General features: G+C 56.3%; 1 long non-coding RNA gene across 4 annotated transcripts; it reads left to right on the top strand.

The window, feature by feature from the left end:
• The first annotated feature begins 479 nt into the window (after positions 1–479).
• LOC308046982 lies at positions 480–6,747 on the top strand. 4 transcript variants are annotated; one of them, XR_013922962.1, is made up of 6 exons: positions 480–532; positions 1,767–1,863; positions 3,327–3,933; positions 4,332–5,246; positions 5,546–5,666; positions 6,211–6,747. It is a non-coding gene; the product is annotated as an uncharacterized lncRNA (long non-coding RNA). The 4 variants fall into 4 exon arrangements; XR_013922963.1 differs by lacking the exon at positions 480–532 and having other exon boundaries at positions 1,454–1,863; positions 4,332–4,517; positions 5,080–5,246; XR_013922964.1 differs by lacking the exon at positions 480–532 and having other exon boundaries at positions 1,454–1,863.
• Positions 6,748–7,207: the final 460 nt, after the last annotated feature.

Here is a 7,207-nt window from a genome sequence, read left to right as displayed (position 1 = left end):
GGCAGTCGGCAGCTTTTGAGCTGTTTCAGCTACGTGGGCAGACGTCTTAGGAGAAGCGGAGGTGTCCGTTTGAGGCAAGAGCTTCGGGCGCGGCAAAGGTTCAGTAGCAGCTGTAGTAGAAAGGTTGTTTGTCGTTATGTTTCATTGGCTGATTCAGTTCTGGGTGCTTTGCATTTTCCAGTAATTCCTGACTATGATGAAGATGGAGTGTTGTGTTTTGGTTTGCATTGCTGTATTAATAGCTGTTAATATAATGTCCTCTCCTAGAGGAGTGTTTTGTTTCCAGGACCTTTGCAGCGTGCAGCGGCCCCCGGTAGATCATTCAAACGTACCTCCCGGAGCTCAGCCAAGGCGAGCAATGACTCGTAGACTGCTACCGATAAATATTATTCGGGTGCCTAATCGTAGGCATGTCCTTGCTTTCCTTATTGTAGGTGATGATGGAGAAAGTGAGAGCTGCAGGAAGATCCCCGTTAGCCCACGTCGCGTTTTCCTCTGTTGAAGATGGATCTGGTCCCTTGTCCCTCTAAAAGTTAAGTGGAGGCACGAGGGCTGGGAAGGGGCTGGGAACTGCAGGGAGGGTTTAAAGTTCTCAGGCAGAAAAGGGCAGTCCAGGAGCAGTCCCCTTTGGGCAGATAAACGGGGTCAGGGAACTTTACAGCGCCACGCCAGCGTGCGCCGGGCAGGGCAGCTCCAGCCCGCGTCTGTTGTCGCGTAGTTCGGGAAGCGCGCCTCGCGCCTGTCAGACGATCCTGGGCTATCGTTGCGCTCCAGGGGCACGAAAGCCATTTCAAGCGCCATCCCGGGGTCTGGCAAGCCGGTGCCGATCGGGGTAGCACCAATCGGGTGCTGGTTTTCTTGTATCGACAGCCGAAAGGGTGCACGGTTCTTGCATCTTGAACGTTTCCGGTCAGTTGTGTTTTATGGTGTAGTTCTGGGCTGCGACAGCAGCTCTGCTCTCTACCCATCCAGTCTAAGGGACTGGCACTTCTTCCCAGCATCTTGAAGGTTTTAAGTCTTGCAGCAGCTTCTCTGTGCGTTTGCGCCAGAGCTGCCGTCTCATAAGGGACCCTCACCAAGGAGGAGCAGTAGACCTGGGGGCCCCGCCCTGCGAGGTAGACCTGGGGGCCCCGCCCTGCGAGGTAGACCTGGGGGCCCCGCCCTGCGAGGTAGACCTGGGGGCCCCCCCGGGAGAGTTAATCCTCAGAAGGGTTAATCCCAATCCTCGTTTTTTTTGGCAAGCCGGCCCTCGGCACCTCTCCGGTGGCCCCTGCGCAAGGAGCAGGCTCAGGCAGGGGTGAGCTACGGTGCTAACGGCCGCTGCTTCTTCTTTCCCGCTCCCAGAGGCCACGCTGAGGTTGTGGCCGTTCGCTGCCCCCCCGGGGATGCCGTGGGCTGCGCCCGCCTCGGGCTGGCGAGGCTCGTCTCGCAGCGCAGAGGGCAAAGGGACGGGGGAGCGCGTCCCGTCCGTGGACGGGTGCTGGCGCGGCTGGAACCGGAGAGGTTGGGGAGAGGTAAAGAGGAAGAAACGCGGGGCCGTGGGCCCGACGTCTGCTTCCTGCGGCGGGCAAGAGAGAGAGCCCCTCTCTGCGGAGGGCGAAGGGTCCCTCTGCGTGGCGTGCGGCGGGCCAGGCCGGCAACGCGCGCGGCAGGGTCCGTGCGCGTATCCTGGAGCGGGACGGCTGCGTGGCGAGCGAGCCGGCGAGGCTGCGTGTCCCCGAAGCCTCGTCTCGTGGGAGCCCTGACACCCCACCGTGTTCTCCTAGGCTGAGGACGGCCGAGCGCCCCGAGGGAGGAGAGGAGGAGACAGGAGCGTCTGAGCTGTTAGAAGCCTCCTGGCAGCCAGGGAAAGCGAGAGCCGCTGTGAGTCCCTGGCCCTCGGGGCCTCGTCCCCGGCTTGTGTGTCCTGGTGCCTCCCTGCCCCTCCGTCTCCTTTTTCCCCACGCTTTCTCTGGCCCGTTGTCGCCCCCGCCGCTCTGCCGCCCCCGCTGCTCTCTTCCTCTCTGCGTCTGTACGTGCTGCTCTGTCCCCCGACCTTCCTGTCTTTCTCTTTCCTTCCTCCCTCCCTCCGCCTTGCCTCTCTGTGCCTTTCTCGTGCTCCGCGTTGCTGGCTTTCTTCATTCTGTACGGCGCTGTTCCCGTCCTCATTCCTGTTCTGAGCCTTCGTGCTGCCCCCCGCCCCGTTTTTCTCTTGTTTTGTTGTTTTTTCCCTGCCCTCCGTCTCTCCGCGGGGCTCCTCGTTCCTCTCTTTCCTCCTCCAGCCCCCTGTGCTCCCCGCCGTCTCTCTGGCTCTGCCATCGGTTTTGCCTGTTGCTCTCCCTCTTGCTTCCCGTTGATAGGAGGAGCAAAAGTCTTTTAGAAAGCCCTCGGCATGAGGTAGCAAGACTAGGCCTAACGTAACAGAAACCTAACGGAGCAAAACTAGCTCTGTAGGGACTGGAGGTGGGGCAAAGCGCGATGTCCTTGGCTCGCAGGCTGGGAAGAGGGAACGTTCCACTGACTGGAGAAGGAGCTACTGGAGTAGCAGCACCAAATGGCAGTGGGCGTGCTCAAGAGATGAGGTCGAGAAGCCGACACCGGGGCGGGGGGGCACCGGGGACCACTGGAGACCCTTGAGGGACACTCTGGCGTACCAACGACGGACTGCCAGCGGAGGGTGGCGTTATGGAAAGCGCTTCTGTTTAAGGCATTAACTAAGCGCTAGCAGCAAATGAACGTGCAATAGGTGTATGTCATAAATACCAAGGAGCGTGAGTCACATGCACGCTCGATGACAGGGGCGATCCTCTGAGCGTGCGGCGCGCTGTATTGAAATTGCCTGCCGTTTAACGCTTTCAGAGCAGCGTTAAAGAGTCTTTTTTGCTGACTTTTTGGTATCTCCCCGCGTCCCGTGGCTTCTCGCTGCGTCCCCGTGTCCCGCTCCCCGCCCGTGGCCGCGTTCCTCTCTGTCCCGTTGGCCGTGCCGGGCTTTTTTGCCCCGTCTCCGCCCCGCTGCGCCGATTTGTTTCTTCCTCTGCCCTGTTCCTCGGTGCTCTTCCGGCCTCTTTTCCGCTGTCCCCCCCGCTGCTCTGTTCTCTGCCTTGTTTTTTCAGATGCCTGTCCCTGCTTTCTCTTCTCGCCTTTGCGGAGAAGCTGCCGGGGGGCAGAGCCGCTGTTTGACCCGCGGGGTTCGCAGTCGGGTCTCTGCGTGTCAGTGTCCGTCCCCCCGACGGGGGTCAGGTCCCCGTTTGTGTGCAAACAACATCCCTCCCTCGGTGCCTCCTTAGAACGTTTAATGGTGTAAATATTGCTACTGCTAACGTTGTCGGTGCGGCTTCTTTCCTCAGCGGATCCGTCTTGCGGTCGGTGGCCCACGAGTGCTTGGCAACAGCAGAAGCGGCTTGAAGGGACCGGCCGCTGGAGGATGCCGAAGGCTCCTGGGTCGCTGACGGGAGCGGCTTTGCGTAAAGCCAGGGGTACGCGAAGCCGGGCGTGCGGTGACGGCTGCCCAGCGGGTAATGGAAGCGAAACCTTTACCTGCAGGGACTTCTGCCCAGAAAGCTGAAGAAATTGCTCTCACGCGAGCTTTAGAATTACGCGAAGAGAAGAAGATTAATATTTGCACTGATCCTGAGCAGGTTTTTCGAATGGTGCGTGCCCTTGAAGCCATTTGAAAAGAATCAAGTTTATTCACAGCACAAGGAAGGCGGATTGAACATGATGCTCCAGTTGCTGGAAGCTGTGCTGTTGCTAGAAAAGCCGCCGCCACGCGTTGCAAAGGGCCTCAGAAGGGAAACACTGATCAGGAAACTGTAACAAAGAGGCTAAGAAATGAATAGGAGATTTCTAGCCGAATTAGAATTAGGGTCCAAAGAAGCTGTCACCGGCGACGGGAGGGCAGCGGTGCCTCGCGGCGTGAGGAGCTGATGCGCTCTGTCGAGATTAGGCGAAAAGGTAAGAGCGAATTTATAAACTCTTTGCGAACGAGTGACCCGGCAATGTGAAACGTGTCTAGAAAACCACCTTAGTACTGGATACAGGGTACAGACAAGAGCAACTGGACGAGGGAAATGTACCAGGGCAACTCTGGCCAATAGAGTTCTCCAAAGTGCCTGGAAAAGGGGGGGTATCGATGTTGGCCGGCACGAACAGGTCCCTTCTCAGGCTGGCCAGCAGCATTGCCGTGCCGGGGGGCAGCTGCCGGGCTGTGGGCCGGGGGCTGCGGCTGTTTGGGGCGCTGCCCCCGCTTTGTTTTCCTAGGGGAGCCCCCCCTGTTTTGGGGGGTGGTGGTACGTGCACGTGTAAGTGACACGATGTTCCCAGCTGCTTTGTTCTCTGCCTTGTTTTTTCAGACGCCTGTCCCTGTTTTCTCGCTTTTGAAGAGAAGCTGCCAAGTTAACGTATGCTGCGCTGAAGTTATAGAAGATGTAGCCCTCCTTAACCGGTTGACGTGCGGGAAAGGCTTTCTGACCGCCTGCACGGCGAGGGGACGTTTTTCGCCTTTCAGATCCTTCTGCACGACAAGAGGGAGACGGAAGGTTAAGTAACACGTTGTTTAGAAGCTGAGAGCTTAGTTTGTATTTAACTAAGAATTCACAGATGTGTGGTCAGCGAGAAACTAAACGGTTATAAGTAACCTCATGAAATGAAGTAAAGAACGCGGCTTAGCCTTGGTTTTTGACTATGCACTGGAATGGCAATAACTACAGCAGAAGCTGCCGCGGCTTTAACGCGCAAGGGGCTTGTGAGGGCGGTATGTGGTGGGTAGGCTTTAGTATTATGCGTGGAGTGCTGCTGTAAGCGTTGCTAGTTATTGCCTGTCTTTGTTCCAAGATGAGCCGCGTCGTTCTGCGTGACGCGTAACGGGAGGACGGCGTAGGAGCGTCATTCTTAAAAAGAGCCCGTTGGGGGGTATTTTAGCTGGCAGGAAAGAGATTAGGGAACCGCCCGCTGATAATGTGAGTAGAGCAGCCTCGATGAGATGTGATGAGCAGAGGCCGTTGTATAAAGTGGACAAGGAAGGAAAGGCTGCGGGCAAAGCGCGGTGCTGCAGCCGGCCGCCCCAGTGCAGAACTCTGCTGTGGAATTCCTGTGTTTCAGAGGGGGAGCTGTGACCGCTCCATGCTCAGCAGAGCCCCCAGCCCAGGTCAGGGGAGCAGGACTCGCGGCACCGTCCTCCATCCCCAGCGTGCCGGGGGGCGGCTGCCGGCCTGTGGGACGTGGCTGCGGCTGTTCGTGGTGCTGCCCCCCTGTTTTTGGGGGCTCTGGTATGTACATAGGTAAATGGCATTTTAAAGTAATGAGCTGCCAGCTGGGGCTGTTTTCCTTTTCTACCTTTTTTTTTTGGAGTGAATAAATGGGGGGACTCGGGGCGTGACCATGATGTTACTGGAGGAGCAGGCCAGCGAGAGATGGGGGCTTACAGCCCCAAAATGCCTGAAGAGTCATGGGCGGGGTGTTCAGTGGTACTGTGGGGAGGAAAAATTACTCCCCATCCCCTGCAGGGTAAACAGAACAATCCCACATCAAAGCCGTCCTAGAGAAATACTCGCTGTTTGTCATTCAGGTTCTAGAACCGCCCAATGTCCTGTTAAAGGTTGTGGTGGTGCGGGTCAGGGATCCCCAGGCTGTGCCGGGACCACAGGACGGCTGCTGGTGGAACCAAAGTCAAGGACAACTTCTCAGAGGTAAGAACCTTTCGATTTGTTCCCCTCAGGACACATCCCTTTGCCTCTGGACCCCTCACAAGCTTACTCGCCCCCTGGTTCCCTCAGAAACCCATTTCCTTCCAGTTCCTCTGCGATTACCCTGCCTGCCTTTGGGTCCCTGCAGGCTCTTTGGTGGCATCACGGTGCCTGTTTGACCTTTGCCCCATTAAATTCCCCTCTTTTCTCTCTTCCCCTCAAAACGTGCCCATTTGCTCTTGACACATCCCAGAGGCCTCATTTTTCCCTCTTGTCTCCTCTCAGGACCCCCCATCTGTTGGCCTCTGTCGAGGGTTTAGATTGCGGGGTGACAGTAACACCCTGGCAGATGTATTGTTAACCCCCTCTCCCCCCCACTTCCCCCTTTTGCCCCTCCCTCTCCCCCTTCCCACTCAGGACAGGCGATCCGGACGGAAAGAAGGATAGAGAGAAGAGAGTTGGAAAAATTAACAATGTTTTACTAATGCTACTAATAAGAATAGAGAAAATCATACAAAATATACAAAACCAATCTTTAATGTCTCAGCACCTGCAGAGCCGGCACCTGAAGTCCTGGACTGGACTCTGCAGACAACCGGAGCTGGATTCAGTCTCTCACTAGGCCTCAGTTCGCAGGGATGACTAGCAAGGTCCTCTCCGAATGTCGCCATAAGCAGAAGGGACGAAAAGGGGCCAAGAGGACAAGATCCTCGTGATCTCCCACTTTTATATGAAGTATTCACGTGAATGGGATGTTATACACCGTTGGTCAGTTTCTTGGTCACCTATTTCTTGTTGCCCCTCTTGCAAGATGTGAATCTGCCCTTAGCAACAAGTTAGCATTCCATTGCTCTGTTTACCAAAACAGGTATCTGGTTCTCCAGGAAAATGCAGCTAATGTGAAGCTTTAGCTGACAGGCAAATTCACTAAAAGAGAAACTTGTTTTTTAATAAAACCAGGACAGCCCCCCACTGTGATCCTCTCAGAACTCCTCTGATTCCCATCTGCTCCTCTCAGGACAGCTGAGCTTGTCTTTTGGGGCCCCTGAGAGCCCCCATTTACCTTCTTTGACCTACCTTTGTTGTCATTCCCAGCCGATCCTGGTGTTTTCCGTCCTTTGGGACTTACTTATTACTGTTGTGAGAGTCAGAGAGAAAATGAAATGAGGAGTCTCTGTGACTTATAACTGTCATTGTTGATCTACAGTATTTTAGAGACGGATTCTTGCAGGATTTATTGCTGCCTTGTCCTTCGCTCCTCCCCAGAACGTAGCGCTGGTGCGAGTTCCCCAGTACACGTGTGTGTGTCCAGCCGGGTACGTCTGCGGGTGAGCGCGTCAGGGTGGGCAGACGGCTGGATGGACGCGCAACTCAGAGACAGTGTTGCTGCGCAGCTGCTAAGGACAGCGCGTGTCCCGTGCAGAATAACATCCTTTGCGCTCCGTGTGCGTGTTCCTCCTTTGAAATGAAGTTGCGCTGCCCGGTGTTTCACGTTGCGTGCGGTACCTGCTGGGCTGAGTCTCCTCCCCGCGCTCCGGTCGGTT

The sequence above is a fragment of the Nesoenas mayeri genome (assembly GCF_963082525.1).
Source record: "Nesoenas mayeri genome assembly, chromosome: 17".
Lineage (NCBI taxonomy): Eukaryota > Metazoa > Chordata > Aves > Columbiformes > Columbidae > Nesoenas > Nesoenas mayeri.
This window is presented reverse-complemented; position numbering and strand designations above follow the sequence as displayed.